Source organism: Arachis hypogaea, chromosome 19 (assembly GCF_003086295.3).
Source record: "Arachis hypogaea cultivar Tifrunner chromosome 19, arahy.Tifrunner.gnm2.J5K5, whole genome shotgun sequence".
NCBI lineage: Eukaryota > Viridiplantae > Streptophyta > Magnoliopsida > Fabales > Fabaceae > Arachis > Arachis hypogaea.
Genome location: NC_092054.1, coordinates 3,080,425 through 3,101,523, shown reverse-complemented (window position 1 = coordinate 3,101,523; position 21,099 = coordinate 3,080,425). Strand labels below are relative to the sequence as shown.

Here is a 21,099-nt window from a genome sequence, read left to right as displayed (position 1 = left end):
AATATTTTATAATAATAACTAATTTATTATCTATTTTTATATCATAAATTATATCTAAAAATTAATATTTAATTATTATTAATATATTTTTTGAAAACATGCATTTAATTTCTTATTTTATTTTTATTTAATTATAATCGGATTAACCGGATAGCTAGATCAGTGATTATCAGTTAAATTAATAATCCAATGATTCAATCGTATGACCGAATTAATTACCAATTCGATTTTAATAACTATGCATATATTTATATATATCCGTTGTGGCTAATTTAGTGACTGACTTTTGATATGTACATAATATTTTTGATATATTATTTACCAATTATATTAAATGTAATACTTATTGAAAATAACTTAAATAATATATATATATAGAATAGATTTAATTGTTAATTTTTAGTGTTCACTTAAAAAATATTGCGTACAAATGATACATCCTTCGAAATTAATAATAATATTGAGTCATGTAATATTGTCGCCTTATATAATATTATTGAAGGCAGAAGAATCTGGCGATATATAGCAACATATATGTATTACAGTATATATTGTTAAACCATGCAAGGAACTTCAAAATATAGGTTATGATTCCAACAATACAATTTTAACATAATAACACTTGTCCGCCACCAGATGAAAAAGATAAAAATAAAAAGTTGTTATAAACAAATTAAAATAACTTTAAAATGAAAATACATGTCAAGTTATTATAATTAAATTTATTATTGTCTAAGTAATAACACACATTTAATTTTGGTGAAATAAAAAGTCCCATCAAGTAAAAATGCATCCCAGAAACCTCAAATTTTGTACATACATAGACCGAAGGGTAAGTTATAATTCTTTGAACGTTAATTTTAACATTAATACATATTATAAGCAATCTACAAAATCAACAAATATTATTATTTTAAAAATATTTAATAACTAAAATAAATTAGTTAAAAATAACCAAAATTTATCATATTTAATATTTATTAATTATTGTATGAATATTAAATATAATAAATTCTGATTTTTTTTAATATTTTTGTATTTTTTTTATCAGTACTTAACTAATAATAATAATTTATACTCATATTTATAGATATTTTACACATATATTTACCAAAATTTTGTACATATAAATTAATACAGTTTGTATTCATATTTTTTCAGAATGTACATATATAAATTAATAAAATTTATTTATTAAAAATAATTTAATATTTATATTAATTAAATAATAACTAAAAATACTAAAAATTATTAATTCCTAAAAATTTCTCATATTATTGTCAACTAAAGAATAAAATTTAGTACAGACTCGGGATTCCATTAACAATACATGTTAGAAACTTTTCATTAATCTTATCTACTTTCTAAATAGACTTTGACACTTTCAATACATGTGAGGTTCATTAGTAATATTTATTCTATTACAGTTGAATTTACCAAAATTATTATTTGCATGTGAGTTATAACCTTAAAAACTATAAAAATATTATATGTATACTAAAATTAATTATTAAAGCTAATTATTATATATTTATATATAAATATAAATTTAATTTAATTTATTTAATATATATTTTATATTTTAATATTTTTTTGTGATATTTTATATTTTAATATGTATCTTATATATTTAATATTTTAATATGTATTTTATATTAATAATTATATATTTTTATCTGTAAATATAGATATAAATTATTAATAATTAAATATTAGTTAAAAATAATAATATTTACTAGTCATATAGAATTGTTCTAGCTATAATAATAATAATAATAATAATAATAATAATAATAATAATAATAATAATAATAATAATAGTGGAAAGTAGGTGAAGATCACACAGAAATAAATTATAGTTTTATAATATGAATTTTATTCTATATCATCATAAAAAAATAAAAAAATAAAAATAAAAGAAGACGTAATAATGAGATACTGAGAGTACATGTGCATATTTTATGAAATTATGGTGAATTCATGTATGTTCATGAGACAGATTTATGAGAAATGTCCTTGTCTTCATCTCATAATGTGCTTAGCTTTTTTTATGAATGGTGTCATCTAATAATCAATAATGTGCTTAGCTTTATTTTTTAAAAGGCGTGAAATAAAAATTATTTTATCTATATATATAAAAGTACAATTTTATCCTCTAATTTCTTAGGATACTGGAATATACAATTGCTGTGGGCTTCTTGTTGGTATATATATATATATATATGCATAATAATAAATTAATAATTATAATATTTTAATATGATATATGTATAATAATAAAAATTTATATGTTAATTATCTTTGTATATATTTTGTTAAAAAAAATTATTAAAGGAGAGTAACTCAAAATGTAAATGAAATTTTGCATTCCTATAGTGTAATCAATTATAACCACCATTATTAAAGACATCTTGTTAAAATAAGGAAGGGTTTGAAACAAGGATCTCAATAAGGCAAGAAATGTCACATCGCATTATTGAAGGCACCTTGTTATTAATATGCAAGACAAGATGGCAATGTACTTTTATTTTTTGCCTTCTAAAAAAGCTCACAAATAAAAAATTTACTTGGAAGTGACCTTTCTTTATTTTAATAGTTAGGATTAAATTGTATAGAATCACAAGTAACATATCTTTAATTAATATTTTATATTAAATTATAACTAATTAAATTTGTGAAAATTAATGTAGTCATTATTAATATGCATATATTAGTGACAGAAAATTAAAATATCGTATCTTATTTTATCAACTTGATTGATCATTAAATTTGTCCTTTATTCTATTTAACTCGATCATAATTAATATAAATAATTATAATAAATATTATTTATATTATTATATTAAATTACAACTAATTAAATATGTGAAAATTAACTATAATTTAGTTACCAATTTTTAACTATGGTTTGATTAAGTGATGAGGTAGACAAATTAAAGTAAGAGTTAATATTCTTCACATGCGGTGTGGAATTGTCGAATTGGAGAAGAGGAAGAGTATAGGAATATATATTAGGGATAGAGCTTATAAGCAGGTGCATTATGCATGGGACCCATCACTTTTGTAGCAATATTAGGGTTCTTTTGTAGTCTACTTTAATTTTTTGGTCTTTTGCTCAATTTTGCTGAGACCCCAAGTCATGACCCAAAGCCAATAATAATAATTTGCGTCTTCAAAATGGTATTCTTTCTTTCTTCCACCAAAAAAAATCACAAATTAGAGATAGATCATATCCCAAAATTATATGTAGTTAAACAATAAACCAAATTTAAATATAGCTTGCCATTCCAATACATTTTTTCACAACACGGATCCAACACACATATATATAGTGCATAAAGAAGGAAAGAAGAGACAAGATAAAGTGATATTTGAAGCTTATGGTTTTGGTTTGAATAAATATTTTGGTGTAGTTTTAAAAAAAATTAAAAATAAATAAAATTTGTTATCATCATCATTACACATGTATATGCTAATAATTTAAAAATCAAAAGTATCATATAATAATTATTGCAATGTTAAAAAATTTATATAATGTTATATAGAGATGGAATTTTTAAAAATAATAATGAAGATGAAGCATGACTTGAATGTTAGTATTAATTTATTATTAATTTAAAAGTCAAAAGGTTTAGGATCTTTTACTTTATCCATAAAAAAATAAAAAAATAAAAAATGAAAATCACAAACATTATATTTAGCACCGTATTAGCCTTAAAATTAAAAAAAAAGGCTACTTTTTGTAATTATTATTTTCTTAACTATTATTACTGTCAAGAAGATATGATTACATACGAAATAAAAAAAAGAAAATTAGGAGAATTATGATATTATATTAATATTAATTTGACGGAAAATGATGTATGTGCATTTTTCTTAGGATTGCACATAAATTTCTAAGAAAGGAAGAAAAAAGCTTAATTATATTGATATTAATTTAATGTAAAATGATATATGTGCTTTTGTTCTTGAGAATTCGTTCACATAAAAACTTAAAAGAATGATTATATATATACGGATCCACTATGTTTTCTTCTTGCACAGCGTAGCATACAAATTTTTAAGTAATCACTTTTATTTTTACACCTTAAATTCAATAAGCAAAGTATAAAAACAATACAAATTGAACGTCCATGTTTTAATTTCAAGGTCTTCAGTCTAAAACATAAATTTTTTGGATGAATTTAAAAAAATTAATTTAAAAAACTGATTTTTAATATATATATATATATATAAAACGGTAAAATTTACAATTATCAATCCGTCGAGTATTTATTTTCTATTTTTTTATTAATTTTTTTTTATCTTAGTTAGTAATGACTTAATTTATATAACCTAGATCAACATAAAATAATAGATAAATAATTTTGACTTTTTAATTTTAATATTTATAATTTTTTATCCAAAAATTATATATATTGGTGGTAATTAAATAGTAAATAATGATAAAATTTATTAATTTATATAATAAAAATAAATACTACTTTATTATAGTAATAATATTAGGTTACGTAAAAGGTGTCTAAAAGTTGATTTTTCAAAAGCATTCAATTATTTTAATGCTCATGAAACTTGGTTCAAGCTGGCACTTGGCACTTGGCACTTGGCACTTTGGCAAAGTTCAATAGTTCATATTAAAAAATAAAACAAAGGATTCAATGATAGCAACATTAATTTCGTAGAGTACAGATTTTTTAAGGTTTTATCTTATTATTAAAAATTTTAAATTTTTCAATAAGATTTTTCTATACTTAACACCAAATGTGGTTCAAAAAGCTTCTTTACAACGGTTCTAATTAAGCAAATAAAAAGAAAGCAAACTCATTTAACTTTTACTTAATTTCTTATCTTACAGAAAATCGGATTATTTATTTTTATAAGTTAAATAAATATAATAATTATTGAAATAAATAATTTTAAAAATATTTACTGAAATAAATATCTCTCTCTTATCACTACCAGAAATACAGGCGTTACCAACGGGAAGATACCCACGAATAAAAAACAGTGGTAAATTTATATGATCGTGTTAATCACTTGCAACGTCTTGTACTTCCGTGGCTAAATTTTTGGAATTTTTCGACGGTTTTATTTGTTCGTGGCCAACTTGAGATGAGTTCTCTCAATTACCACATATCTAATGATCACCGTGACAAATTCATACGATTTTCACTTCAAAATTTTGCGCTTAATTTTGTGTTTTCCTCCATCCCTCTCAAAATATTTTTATGCAGTTTATATTTTTTTCCAATTTTAAACTCTAATCTAAGGTAAATTCAACTTATCAGGGTGCAGGCTTTTCCAATTCCTCAATTGTTAGTTTTTTTTTTCCTCCTTTCTTTTGAGTGCTGCCACTGACAAAGTAATAAAGTTTGCTAATAGTTTGATTTTAGATGTGGTTAATCATGTGCAATTTTTTCATTTACTATGATTCTTATACTCTGCCGTATCTTCGAATCTTGTTTTTTTTCTTACTGACTACTAGTTCGCTGATTTGGTTAATTTACCCTTCTTAATTTAATACTAATTTTTTAGTGTGGTTATGTTGTTCATTACTTTGTAAAAATCATATTGTAATGTAATTAAACAGATTAATTCATATACATACAATTTTACTATTTATATTTTTTAGTTGTCAAATTTTTTATTCGTACTCTTTCTGACCAAATGCAGTTTCAGTGCCCAATTCCACAATATGCATTAATTTAAAGACTTTAGTGATGGAATAAAATGATTTAATTAAAAATAAATGTTAAAATTATAAAAAAAGTACCAAAGGAGTACAAAAAAAAGTACATATTTATCTTTAACAAAATAACTCTAGTTAATTCTAGAAAATAAAAAATACTAACTATAATTGATTGGAATAATAACTAATTTAATTACTCACTATTAATTTACGACAATATTAATGAACAAAGTCCTAACTCTTAAAATTCAGAATATTAGTTTTATACATACATTTTATTATTCTATCTATTTATTATCATTTGATTAGTTTAATAGAAAAATAAAATAAAATTAATTTTCATTTTCTAACTATGTACAAAATTTGTATTCTTTTTCAATCCAAGGGTATCAAATTCTTAAATTTTAAGTTTATTTATTTTAATTTTTATTGATACCATTTTTTTAAATCCAACAAGTTAAAATTCTAAATTTTAATTAGTATGTAAAATTTTTGAAATATAATTTAAAGTTATAAAATTTATAATTTAATATTTTTTATTAAAGTTAAATTTTATTCTAAATTAAAATTGAGAGTTACTTCACTAAACAAAATTTAAATTAACATCTATAATAAGATAAATGAAATTTTTAGCGGCAATGTTAAATGTAACTTCTTTTTGGTAGTCCACTTACCCAATTTTCATGGTAACTCCCTCACACTTTTCTTTTTTCCAAATCCCCTGTTTGTTAGCTCCTACAGGTGATTCAAGTTTGATAACATGCCGCCAACCCCTTTGCTAATAACATTTTCTTCAGTTTCTGTAAATCCGTAATTTCTTAGTTCCTATACTCAGATCAAGCCAACTAACCTTTCACTCAATCCGTTTCTGTTTAGGTTCTTAGTACGATCGCACTGGACATTTTGTGGAAGAGTAAGGGATCACGATTTGCAGTTCGAGTGCCATCAGTTCGAGTCGCCAAAGAAGCAAGCAAAATCAATCCAAACCCAAATCGCAAAGAAGACTTCCGCTCACCGTCACTCTCTCTGGTAGTGCTCTGAATCTTACTTCTCTAAAACACTATCCGATGGATTTAAGTTTTCTCTTGTTGTCCTATTGTTGGTGGAGATGAGTGCGTTGGCTTGGATTTGCATGTTTTATTCATTTATCCTTTTGATGGTATAGAGAATGAACTACTGGTACAAAGTATAATTTAAATGTATAAATATAAGTAGCTACTTAGTAGTATGTACTAATGTGATTAATTACATTCCTAATTAACCTTAGTTCTCTTTTATATGCTGAAATTCCTAAAATCAACATTATTTTGGTAATGCTCATGGCTATAGAAAAGTAGCAAACAAGAGTTATTGTTTACATTCCTTAGCATTTCTTGTGTTTCTTACTTTTGAATCTGATTTTATGCATTTAGTTCTGTATATTCTAAATCACTTCAGAAGAAGAAGTTCCACCATTTAGATCACTATGGTAGCATCCATTCTTCAAACATGTAATTTTTTATATACTCAACTTTTTTAAGAGCCTAATCTTTGTGAATATTTCTTTTTATATGAGTGTTATTTTGTGATCATAATAATGTTAGTCAGTGTAGTTCAAACTATTTTCATGAGAGAGATTTTAGTTGGATGTATGAGGAAGAAGGAAGCTCCAAGAATGGTAAGAAGCATTTTATGTGTTTACAGGGCAGATTGATCAATAAAAATGAGGTGGCAGTAAAAAAACTTCTTAAAAAATGTAAGGATACTTTATTTGATTTACTTCTTTCTTTCCTTATAGCACTAGACAGTAGTTGAGACTATTTGTTGACGATGATTCTTTCAATTATTAAAGCGTAGTTGTTGTTGTGTGATTGAAATTTGAAATTATTTAACAGAGAACAAGAAGAGAGAATTCATAATTGAAGTGGAGGCTATAGGTCATGTTAGAGATAAATATCTTGTGTGCCTGTTTGGAGGGAGTTAAACAGGTACTTATTTTTAGCAAAGCAAATTATTTTTAGCGTTTGTTTCAATGTTCAAGCTACTAATGGATTAGTATGTGAATAATGGTAACTTAGAGTAATGGATGCATGTTGCCATGGAACAAGGAACACTTACCTGGGAGGTTCGCATGCTCGATAGTTACCTGGCAAGTTCAACTTTCTACTTTAAAATATTGACTTTGATAATTGCTAACACATTTCTATTTTTACTTTTAAATTCTTTGTCTCTAAATGGTTTTGATTGCAATATGATATCTTACTTACATGAAGCAATTGAATTGAAAGTTGTTTAACAGGATATAAGTCTAGCAATATATATATTGATTGATGACGAGTTTAATGAGATGTATGTTTTATGTTGTGAAAATGAAAACTCAGCCTTATTGGATATGCATTCTTACTTTTTTTTAACTACGTTAAATTATTATTTTAAATAATGTCTTGGGACATTTTTTTTCTTGAATTAAGAGATAACACAATCTTATTTGAATGTTTTTGTAGGTACTCCCATGAAGACGTTAAAGATCTAATAATGATGCATTCTGATACTTGATTTTGTAATAGTTTAAACTCATTTACTTCAGGATATTTGCTTTTCAACATTATTACTTAAATTTCACATTTTTATTACTAAGAATACTACTTATATGGATATGGCTACTTTTTTAAATTTTGTATGATATAATTTTGTAATATATATATATATATATATATATATATATATATATATATATATATATTTTTTAATTTATCTTTTATGATTAGCCACGGATAAAATTGTGGCAAAAAAGCCCAGCCTGCTAATATTAGCCACAGAAAAAATTGTGGCGAAATTATACTTGTTAGTTATATGGTTATCATTTAGCCACGGTTTAGAGTGTGGCTAAAGTAGTGAAAACCGTGGCTATGCAAATGTCTCCACGGATCACAAAACCGTGGCTAACAGGCCAAAAACCGTGGCTAACTGAAAATGCGTCGCCCTTGTTAGCCACGGATATCCATTCGTTGCTAACGCTTCATTGCCACGGTTTTTCTTGATTTTAGCCACGGTTTTTTCCGTGGCTAATCACCGTGTTTTTGGTAGTGTATCTCGTTTACACGATAAACGAGATACATGTATTTAAAAAAATTAAAATAATAAAAAAATATTAATAATATCAATAATTCAAATTTTTAGTAGGTAATTAGTACATAAAAAGGTTGGTAGAAGAAATTAAAATAGATAAGTTTGATAAATAAGTACTCAAAAAGATTAATGGGATAGTAGGAAGAAAATTGAAACCGTTTCAATTCTCTTCCCACTATTCATCAACCTTTTTAAGTAGTAATTGATCAAACATATTTATTTTAATTTTTTCTACCTATTTTTTTATGTACTAATTGCCTGCTAAAATTTTGAATTATTGATATTATTAATATTTTTATTATTTTAATTTTTTTTCAAAAAATACATGTATTTCGTTTACACTATAAATGAGATATACACTCTTACATATTTTTCTCTTGTCTCATTTATACTATAAACATTTTAAATTTGTTTCATTTCAATTACAATCTCATGCACGTAACATATTCACACTTATTCCTTAGTTTACGTGATAGCCCAATTCGTGTGTAATTCGAACCAATTAGGTTCGAATTATGTGTGTCTAGTTCGAACCAAATAGGTTCAATTTATATGCAATTGGAGTTCGAACCAAATAGGTTCGAATTACATATAAGTATGCTTTGGCTCATTCGTGAATCAATCTCCAATTTGGCTTATTCATGTAATAACTATCCTCCATTGGTTTATTTGTGTTTTTTACCCTCATAATAATGCTCGTGGATTTTTCAACGAGTAATATTTATTCATCATTTTGGATTAAGTTTAAAATATAGCTAACTTTTTTTAATTATAAATTTTAGTTTTAAATTCTTTAAAAAAAAAAAAAAAAAAACATTAACTAATATTAATTATTTAAAAATTGATTCCTTACATTTTTTTTAGGTTAATATTCATTTCTTTATTCAGATTAATCTATTGTGTTACAGTTCATCAAGAAAAATATAATTACTTTATAATATGAAAAATACATTATTGATATAAAAAATTTAAAACTTTAAATATATCTTTAGAGATATTAATAAATTTAATTTTATTTATGTATTAATAGTTTTAGCAGTGAGGCCATGGCCATCCAAAATTGTTATATATATATATATAAAATAAAATATGTAGTAGTAAGATGGTGTAAATAATTTGCACAAACTAAAAAATATGCAGTATCAGATTAAAGTTAAACTAGTATAAATATTATTTTTTCTTCCAAAACTATGTCCTTTCTGTGTTCCATACCATTCATCACGATTATAGGTAAACTATAACTCCGTTAGTTCTTATTATTTACTAAAAATACACAATTATTATTGCTCTTCTCTCTTATTAGATGGAGCCATTTATAGAATTAAATAAATATGCATAATTATGTAACAAATATTATTTTGGACAAATTACAATCATTATCTATCACCATGTTGATCACATGATATATCTTGCACAGTGTTTTTTTTTTTAATAAATACAAAAAAATCATTATGTATATGCACAGATTTCTGAAAAGGATGTTAATATCATATTTATAAATAAACTAATAATATTATATATAACTTAAATTTTAATAAAATAACATATAACTTACAAATAAATTAAAAAAGTATATTCTTATTAAGGATTTCTCAATCTCAAGAACAAATATATTGTAATTGATTCAAAATAATATATGATCTTGCAAATTTTTGTGTGAATTAATTTTAGCTTGTAATTAAGGCTATTATAATAATGTGCCGTATGAGACTAAAGACTAATCATAGATCAAATAATGATAGGGTATCTTATATGGTACTGAAATTTTTTTGTTCTACACGCACAACTTCAATAATTACTTCAATTTTAAGGACATATGCTAATAATTTAATATGTATTCTAACGAGGCCACCATCAATATCATTTTTATTTGCATTTTAGCTTTAATAATTTTTATACCCTGCAGAGTCAGACACAATATAATCGATTATATTTTTTCTTTTTTTCTTTCTCCACAAATATGAAAATATGGTCATTGAGTAATTGATAGCCAAAGAAAATAAGATTTGATTATTGACTTCACAAAAGTGAAGGTTCATGAATCATAGGACGTTGAAATTTTCTTAGCAGTTTCTTCAATTGGTGGGTCCCAATTTTCAAAGGCATTCAAATTAAATTAACCCAATAAGACAAGCACAATAAACATAATCATTTCTTTCTTTTGACTGAGCACCAGGACAAATATTGAAAGCAAGCATTGTAAAATGAATGATCTCATATTGAATAAATGATAGAAAAGATGGTGCACTAATTACTTAAATTTTAAGGACATTTGCTAATAATCTAACATGTATTCTAACGAGGCCCACCACCAATATCACTTTCATTTGCACTTTAGCTTTAATAATTTTTATACCCTGCAAAGTCAAACACAATATAACCGATTGTATTTTTTCTTTTTTTTTCTTTCTCCACAAATATGGAAATATGGTCAATGAGTAATTGATAGCCTAAGAAAATAAGGTTTGATTATTGACTTCACAAAAGTGAAGGTTCATGAATCACAGGACGTTGGAATTTTTCTAGCAGTTTTTTCATTTGCTAATAATCTAACATGTATTCTAAGGAGGCCCACCACCAATATCACTTTCATTTGCGCTTTAGCTTTAATAATTTTTATACCCTGCAGAAGAGTCAGACATCATATAACCGATTGTATTTTTTTTTCCTTTCTCCACAAATATGGAAATATGGTCATTGAACAATTGATAGCCAAAGAAAATAAGGTTTGATTACTGACTTCACAAAAGTGAAGGTTCATGAATCACGAGACTTTGAAAATTTCTTCGCAGTTTCTTTATTTGGTGGGTCCTAATTTTCAAAGGCATTCAGATTAAATTAACCTAATAAGACAAGCCCAATAAACATAATCATTTATTTCTTTTGACTGAGCACTAGGACAATTATTGAAAGCAAGCATTGTGAAATGAATGATCTGATATTGAATAAATGGTAGAAAAGACGGTGCACTAATTTTTCTTAGAGTTTTCTTTTAACACTGACTACATTTTCTTGGAGTTCTACACGCACAACTTTAATAATTACTTAAATCTTAAAGACATTTGCTAATAATTTAACATGTATTCTAACGAGACCCACCATCAATATCACTTTCATTTGCACTTTAGCTTTAGTAATTTTTATATTCTGCAGAGTCAAACATAATATAACTGATTGTATTTTTTCTTTTTTCTTTCTCCACAAATATGGAAATATGGTCATTGAGTAATTGATAGCCAAAGAAAATAAGGTTTGATTATTGACTTCACAAAAGTGAAGGTTCATGAATCACGGGACGTTGAAAATTTCTTAGCAGTTTCTTCATTTGTTGGGTCCCAATTCCCAAAGGCATTTAGATTAAATTAACCCAATAAGACAAGCACAAATGCACAATAAACATAATTATTTATTTCTTTTGACTGAGCACCAGGACAATTATTGAAAGCAAGCATTTTGAAAAGAATGATCTGATATTGAATAAATGGTAGAAAAGATAGTGCACTAATTTTTCTAGGAGTTTTCTTTTAACACTGACTACATTTTCTTGGAGTTCTACACGCACAACTTTAATAATTACTTAAATTTTAAGGACATTTGCTAATAATCTAACATGTATTCTAACGAGGTCCACCACCAATATCACTTTCAATTGCACTTTAGCTTTAATAATTTTTATACCCTGCAGAGCAAACACAATATAACTGATTGTATTTTTTCTTTTTTTTTCTCCACAAATATGGAAATATGGTCATTGAGTAATTGATAGCCAAAGAAAATAAGGTTTGATTATTGACTTCACAAAAGTGAAGGTTCATGAATCATGGGACGTTGGAATTTTTCTAGCAGTTTCTTCATTTGGTGGGTCCTAATTTTCAAAGGCATTCATATTAAATTAACCCAATAAGACAAGCACAATAAACATAATCATTTCTTTCTTTTGACTGAGCACTAGGACAATTATTGAAAGCAAGCATTGTGAAATGAATGATCTCATATTGAATAAATGGTAGAAAAGATGGTGCACTAATTTTTCTTGGAGTTTTCTTTTAACACTGACTACATTTTCTCGGAGTTTTACACGCGCAACTTTAATAATTACTTAAATTTTAAAGACATTTGCTAATAATCTAACATGTATTCTAACGAGGCCCACCACCAATATCACTTTCATTTGTGCTTTAGCTTTAATAATTTTTATACCTTGAAAAGTCAAACACAATATAATCGATTGTATTTTTTCTTTTTTTCTTTCTCCACAAATATTGAAATATGGTCATTGAATAATTGATAGCCAAAGAAAATTATTATTGCTCTTCTCTCTTATTAGATGGAGCCATTTATAGAATTAAATAAATATGCATAATTATGTAACAAATATTATTTTGGATAAATTACAATCATTATCTATCACCATGTTGATCACATGATATATCTTGCACAGTGTTTTTTTTTAAATAAATACAAAAAAATCATTATGTATATGCACAGATTTCTGAAAAAGATGTTAATATCATATTTATAAATAAACTAATAATATTATATATAACTTAAATTTTAATAAAATAACATATAACTTACAAATAAATTAAAAAAGTATTTTTTTATTAAGAATTTCTCAATCTCAAGAACAAATATATTGTAATTGATTCAAAATAATATATGATCTTGCAAATTTTTGTGTGAATTAATTTTAGCTTGTAATTAAGGCTATTACAATAATGTGCCGTATGAGACTAAAGACTAATCATAGATCAAATAATGATAGGGTATCCTATATGGTACTGAAATTTTTTTGTTCTACACGCACAACTTCAATAATTACTTCAATTTTAAGGATATATGCCAATAATTTAACATGTATTTTAATGAGGCCACCATCAATATCACTTTTATTTGCGTTTTAGTTTTAATAATTTTTATACCCTACAGAGTCAGACACAATATAATCAATTGTATTTTTTCTTTTTTTCTTTCTCCACAAATATGAAAATATGGTCATTGAGTAATTGATAGCCAAAGAAAATAAGATTTGATTATTGACTTCACAAAAGTGAAAGTTGATGAATTATGGGACGTTGAAATTTTTTTAGCAGTTTCTTCATTTGGTGGGTTCCAATTTCCAAAGACATTCAGATTAAATTAACCCAATAAGACAAGCACAATAAACATAATCATTTCTTTCTTTTGACTGAGCACCAGGATCATTATTGAAAGCAAGCATTGTGAAATGAATGATCTCATATTAAATAAATGATAGAAAAGATGGTGCACTAATTTTTTTTGGAATTTTCTTTTAACACTGACTATATTTTCTTGGAGTTCTACACGCACAACTTCAATAATTACTTAAATTTTAAAGACATTTGCTAATAATCTAATATGTATTCTAACGAGACCCACCACTAATATCACTTTCATTTGCACTTTAGCTTTAATAATTTTTATACCCTGCAAAGTCAAACACAATATAACCGATTGTATTTTTCCTTTTTTTCTTTTTCCATAAATATGGAAATATGGTCATTGAGTAATTGATAGCCTAAGAAAATAAGGTTTGATTATTGACTTCACAAAAGTGAAGGTTCATGAATCACGGGACGTTAGAATTTTTCTAGCAGTTTTTTCATTTGCTAATAATCTAATATGTATTCTAAGGAGGCCCACCACCAATATCACTTTCATTTGCGCTTTAGCTTTAATAATTTTTATACCCTGCAGAAGAGTCAGACACCATATAACCAATTATATTTTTTCTTTTTTTCTTTCTCCACAAATATGGAAATATGGTCATTGAACAATTGATAGCCAAAAAAAAATGAGGTTTGATTATTGACTTCACAAAAGTGAAGGTTCATGAATCACAAGACGTTGAAAATTTTTTAGCAGTTTCTTCATTTGGTGGGTCCCAATTTTCAAAGGCATTCAGATTAAATTAACCCAATAAGATAAGCACAATAAACATAATCATTTATTTCTTTTGACTGAGCACCAGGACAATTATTGAAAGCAAGCATTGTGAAATGAATGATCTGATATTGAATAAATGGTAGAAACAAACGTTCGTATAGGCCGGTTATCATCTACGTAACCGCAAACTTGCTTTCTTCAAGGAGAGTGAAGCCCTCGAAAGAGGGACGAGCGGAACGGCTTCGGTATTGGTAAGCATTTGCCCGCCGGGCTCAGTTTGGGCTTTCCAGTCTCGTTCCCTTTAATTGCACGATATAAATAAGGAGGAATATCAAGCGGGAAGGCAGTGACGGTGAGGAAAAGGCAAGTAGTCAGAAGCAGGAAGCAGCAGTAAGAGCAAGAGCAGTCCGCAAAGCAGCTGGTTGAAGCGGGTTAATATTATGAATGTTGAATGGGAACTGAGAAAGGAACTGCTGGGGGATGAATAAACCATTACTTTGCCTTGTTCAATGTTCACCCAATCTGCTCAAAGTATTTTCAACTCTTTCATGGTATCAGAGCACTAGCTCTTGGAAAACGTTCAGTTGGTTTGTGTGAAGTGTGGTCTGAATACCTTGTTACGTCTTTTCTCTTTGGCGCTGTCCACCGCTGCGGCTGCATCCTTTCCCCTAAGAATAGTCCTTAGGAAAGGAGACTCTATCTCTTTAAAGGAGTGGAATCAATTCCTTGGAGAGAATGATTCCTCCCAATAAGGTGGTCTAATTCCTGGAATTCTTGTTCCACAAGTTGGTTTGAACGGAACAAGCGAAAAATCCCATTCCAAAAAGGGGCTTTAACACTGACTACATTTTCTTGGAGTTCTACACGCACAACTTTAATAATTACTTAAATTTTAAGGACATTTGCTAATAATCTAACATGTATTCTAACGAGACCCTCCACCAATATCACTTTTATTTGCACTTTAGCTTTAATAATTTTTATACCCTGCAGAGTCAAACACAATATAACTGATTGTAGTTTTCTTTTTTTCTTTCTCCACAAATATGAAAATATGGTCATTGAGTAATTGATAGCCAAAGAAAATAAGGTTTGATTATTGACTTCACAAAAGTGAAGGTTCATGAATCACGGGACGTTGAAAATTTCTTAGCAATTTCTTCATTTGGTGGGTCCCAATTCCCAAAGGCATTTAGATTAAATTAACCCAATAAGACAAGCACAATAAACATAATCATTTATTTCTTTTGACTGAGCACCAGGACAATTATTGAAAGCAAGCATTGTGAAATGAATGATCTGATATTGAATAAATGGTAGAAAAGATAGTGCACTAATTTTTCTTGGAGTTTTCTTTTAACACTGACTACATTTTCTTGGAGTTCTACACGCACAACTTTAATAATTACTTAAATTTTAAGGACATTTGCTAATGATCTAACATGTATTCTAACGAGACCCACCACCAATATCACTTTCATTTACACTTTAGCTTTAATAATTTTTATACCCTACAGAGTCAAACACAGTATAACTGATTGTCTTTTTTCTTTTTTTCTTTCTCCACAAATATGAAAATATGGTCATTAAGTAATTGATAGCCAAAGAAAATAAGGTTTGATTATTGACTTCACAAAAGTGAAAGTTCATGAATCATGGGACGTTAAAATTTTTCTAACAGTTTCTTCATTTAGTGGGTCCCAATTCCCAAAGACATTTATATTAAATTAACCCAATAAGACAAGCACAATAAACATAATCATTTTTTTTTACTGAGCACCAGGACGTTTATTGAAAGCAAGCATTGTGAAATGAATGATCTCATATTGAATAAATGGTAGAAAAGATGGTGCACTAATTTTTTTTGGAGTTTTCTTTTAACACTGACTACATTTTCTTGGAGTTCTACACGCGCAGCTTCAATAATTACTTAAATTTTAAAGACATTTGCTAATAATCTAACATGTATTCTAACGAGGCCCACCACCAATATCACTTTCATTTGCGCTTTAGCTTTAATAATTTTTATACCCTGAAAAGTCAAACACAATATAATTGATTGTATTTTTTCTTTTTTTCTTTCTCCACAAATATTGAAATATGGTCATTGAGTAATTGATAGCCAAAGAAAATAAGGTTTGATTATTGACTTCACAAAAGTGAATCACGGGACGTTGAAATTTTTCTAGCAGTTTCTTCATTTGGCGGGTCTCAATTTCCAAAGGCATTCAGATTAAATTAACCCAATAAGACAAGCACAATAAACATAATCATTTCCTTCTTTTGACTGAGCACCAGGACAATTATTGAAAGCAAGCATTGTAAAATGAATGATCTCATATTGAATAAATGGTAGAAAAGATGGTGCACTAATCTTTCTTGGAGTTTTCTTTTAACACTGACTACGTTTTCTTGGTGTTCTACATGCACAACTCTAATAATTACTTAAATTTTAAGGACATTTGCTAATAATCTAACATGTATTCTAACGACACGCACCACCAATATCACTTTCATTTGCGCTTTAGCTTTAATAATTTTTATACCCTGCAGAGTCAAACACAGTATAACTGATTGTATTTTTTCTTTTTTTTCTTTCTCCACAAATATGGAAATATGGTCATTGAGTAATTGATAGCCAAAGAAAATAAGGTTTGATTATTTACTTCACAAAAGTGAAGGTTCATGAATCACGGGACATTGGAATTTTCCTAGAAGCTTCTTCATTTGGTGGGTCCAACTTCCAAAGGCATTCAGATTAAATTAACCCAATAAGACAAGCACAATAAACATAATCATTTTTTTCTTTTGACTGAACACAAGAACAATTATTAAAAGCAAGCATTGTGAAATGAATGATCTCATATTAAATAAATGATAGAAAAGATGGTGCACTAATTTTTCTTAGAATTTTCTTTTAATATTGACTACATTTTCTTTGCATTACAAGCCAATTATTTTAGTTAGTGACCAACAAACTTATGCTGTAAAAAAAATCTAAAATTTACTGTAGTTTTTAACAAAACAGATCAATAAAAGAAAAAAAAAATTCATATTATCTTAAATTACTTTGCTTCGCCAGAAATTTCCAACAGTATTACAAAGTAATGTATGTGTGGCTATAGAGGACCTCTCAAAAAAACAGAAAAAGATATCAACATACTGTGAAAATTATTAATTTAAGAAAAATTAAAATAACAACACAAGAATAATAAATTTCTTTCGTTTGTCTGTGCATGCATTTTTTTTTTAAAGAAGTAAAGTGCATTCAATACTTTTCACAATTGTTAAAATATAACAATGGTCTTTCTTTTTTTTTTTTTATTAGCTATATTTGGCATTAGTATTTTGTATGCACTTTGAATTCATATAAATGTGTTAATTTAATTCGTTGATTTATTTAGCCAATTACTTATTAACGTAAATAGAAACGCAGTTTAATTAATTTTTATTTTTTAGTCTCAATCTTTTTTTTTAAATACAATTTAACTGACTAAATTTTTACGGTTACTAAAATATATATATTTTTTTCTTTTACTGATAGTAAATCAACAAATTAATAACTATATTTAGTATTAATTTCTTTTATACATACAATTTTAAATTCATCAATAAAAAAAGAGTAATACCTCAAATCAAATATTTTTTAAAAAAATTTAGTTAAATATTTTAATATTACAAAAATATTCCTAATAACAAAAGTTCTACGCTCTACTTTTTTAATTATTTTTGTGGATAAACAAATAAGCTTACATAATTATCAACAAGGAGAAAGAAACTTCCGGTATTAGAAGTCTTATTAGACTCGAGTTAGCTAGACTCGAATCGATCATAATTCTTATCCAATATTAAAAAAAAAAAATAACTGAATCAATTCAATATATAATTAAATAAAAATTTACGTGTAGTTAACTTTACGTAAAGTTAGTAATTAAAAATTATTAAATAAAAATTTAGTCAAATTAATTAAATTATTTAACCGCTTTTAGCTATCAACTTCACGTGAAGTTGATTACACATGAGTTTTCACTATATAATTAATATATACGGTTTTAAAAATGACGCACAATAAAATAATAAAATCTTAGAGACAAAAGATAAAATTTAATAAATGTTATATAATATTTAAACTAAAATAAATGATTAGAATTCTAAAAATATTTTGCATACATTAAAAATAACGACCAAATCAACCATCATTATATATATGAATATAAATATATATTATCTAATTTATTTTTAGTATATATTATTTAATTTATTTTTAATACATATTTTTTACATAATTATTTTTTTAGTCAGTGTCAACTAATTTTTAAAAAATTATTTTATTTATTTTAAATTATAAATTTTTAACTCTAAATTCTAAAAAAATTGATTTACATTAAATAATTAAAAATTACTTTTCCTATGCTTTCTTCGACAGTAGTTTTAATACATGAATAATTCTATGAGCGAATGTCTTTGTTTCTTTTGGGATATTAGGGCGAGTCAACGACGACTTAAGTCTGATGCAATAACACCAAAAATGAAAAATCTATGCAACGAGTCAAGTGTAATTTGTGTGTTAGTGCCCAACAAAAATTTTTTTTTTAACACAAATTTTAATAATTTAGTTAATTTGTGCTCTAAAAACGCATATTAAATTATTGTTAGTAGGAATTTTTAAATTTTTTATTTTAATAAATAAGCAATAATAAATAAATAAATAATTTAAACTTTATATTATTTTATACAAACTTCATAAATGATAATTTTAAAATCTACTGCTTTTACACATCTTAATAAAATCTAAATTTTAAACTCTTCTACGTTAAGTTTCTTTGATGTTACTGTTTAAAAAATAAAAAATAAAAATGGCTTTTGAAGGTGTCAAATTCGTTTGAATCTGCAGCTATGAGTAGTTCAAGTGCAATTATTTCCGGAAGATTCTTGAATTTGGAATTAATTGAAAGTAATTTCAGAAAAAGATTAATTTGATTCAACATATTGTTAGACATTTAACGAGCATTTGGTGTAGTAAGTATAAGGTGATCTGTAATAAGTGTGTGTAATAATGTTTTTTTTTTTTTTTTCATGATGAATAGAAGACTATTTACCCGTAAGAAATTTGTTTAATGAATATTTTTAAATATTGTTAAAGTTATATAACCACCATCACCTAAGTACAATATATTTTACACTATTATTATTATTATTATTATTATTATTATTATTATTATTATTATTATTATTATACGACTATATATTTTACATTATTATTATTATTATTATTATTATTATTATTATTATTATTATTATTATACGACTAAAGGTCTGCCAGGCAGGTCGATCCCTGGCCCTGGCTTTGCCAACGAAGGGATAAGGACGGATGGTTCTTTTTAAAAAGTATTATACATGACGATTCTAATGAAGAAATGGCATAAGATTAATTTTAATGAGATGTGAGTATTGTTTTTGTCTCTAACATTTGGAGTAAATTCTATTTGTGTCTTTAACGTTTAAATCGTTCTATTTGTATTCCTAACGTTTGTAAAAGTGATTCAATGTTATCCTGCCGTCAATTACACATCATGAGTATTTTAGTTTGAGTTTTAAAAATCTCTTATTAAAGTTAGAATACAAATGTCTGTGATAGAATCGATGATCTACTCCGAAAAATAGCTCATCTAATAATATTGAAACTAATTCCTACAACATTTACATAATTCACTTTTCTGGGACATAATTAAATCTAAACACAAATAGTTGGTATAATATTAAAATCGAACACATCCAAGTGAGACCTAATTGAGAATGAATACATTCAAGTGAGAATAATTAAAAAATATAATCTGATTTGTTAGTATAATTTATAGTAGGATAACATTGAATCACTTTTATAAACGTTAAGGATACAAATAGGATGATTTAAACGTTAAGGACACAAATAGAACTTATTCCAAATGTTGGAGACAAAAACAATACTTTACTCATAAAAAAATTATAAAGTTTTAGAAAATAATTAAGAGAAATAGAAGATTGATGATATGATAAACAATAGAATGTATGATAGAATGATGGAGGTTAGAAGAAAAGCTTTAATTACTTACTATCAGAGATAGTATATGAAAAAAAAAAAGTACACTGAAAACAGATGTTTTGATTTTGATAAGCGAAGGATCGATATGGACAAAAATATAAGATGTTTTTGCAATATAATTTCAGCAAGAAAAAAAAATAATAGAATTGATATACTGATAATTAATGGTAGATTGATCAAGAATTAAATTAGAATAAAAATTGCTATTATAAAATTAAATTTTATAAAGATTTATATTATCAAAATGATATTCTCTTAAGGTGGAATTCAGAGATGGTATGATGGGTAGGATAGATGAAAAATATTATGTGAC

At 25.9% G+C, this 21,099-nt stretch overlaps 1 long non-coding RNA gene across 2 annotated transcripts; it reads left to right on the top strand.

The window, feature by feature from the left end:
* The first annotated feature begins 7,025 nt into the window (after positions 1-7,025).
* Positions 7,026-8,325, top strand: LOC112777013 (uncharacterized). 2 transcript variants are annotated; one of them, XR_003190262.2, is made up of 4 exons: positions 7,026-7,424; positions 7,564-7,656; positions 7,747-7,817; positions 8,173-8,325. It is a non-coding gene; the product is annotated as an uncharacterized lncRNA (long non-coding RNA). The 2 variants fall into 2 exon arrangements; XR_011877590.1 differs by lacking the exon at positions 7,026-7,424 and having other exon boundaries at positions 7,468-7,656.
* The last annotated feature ends 12,774 nt before the right edge of the window (positions 8,326-21,099 follow it).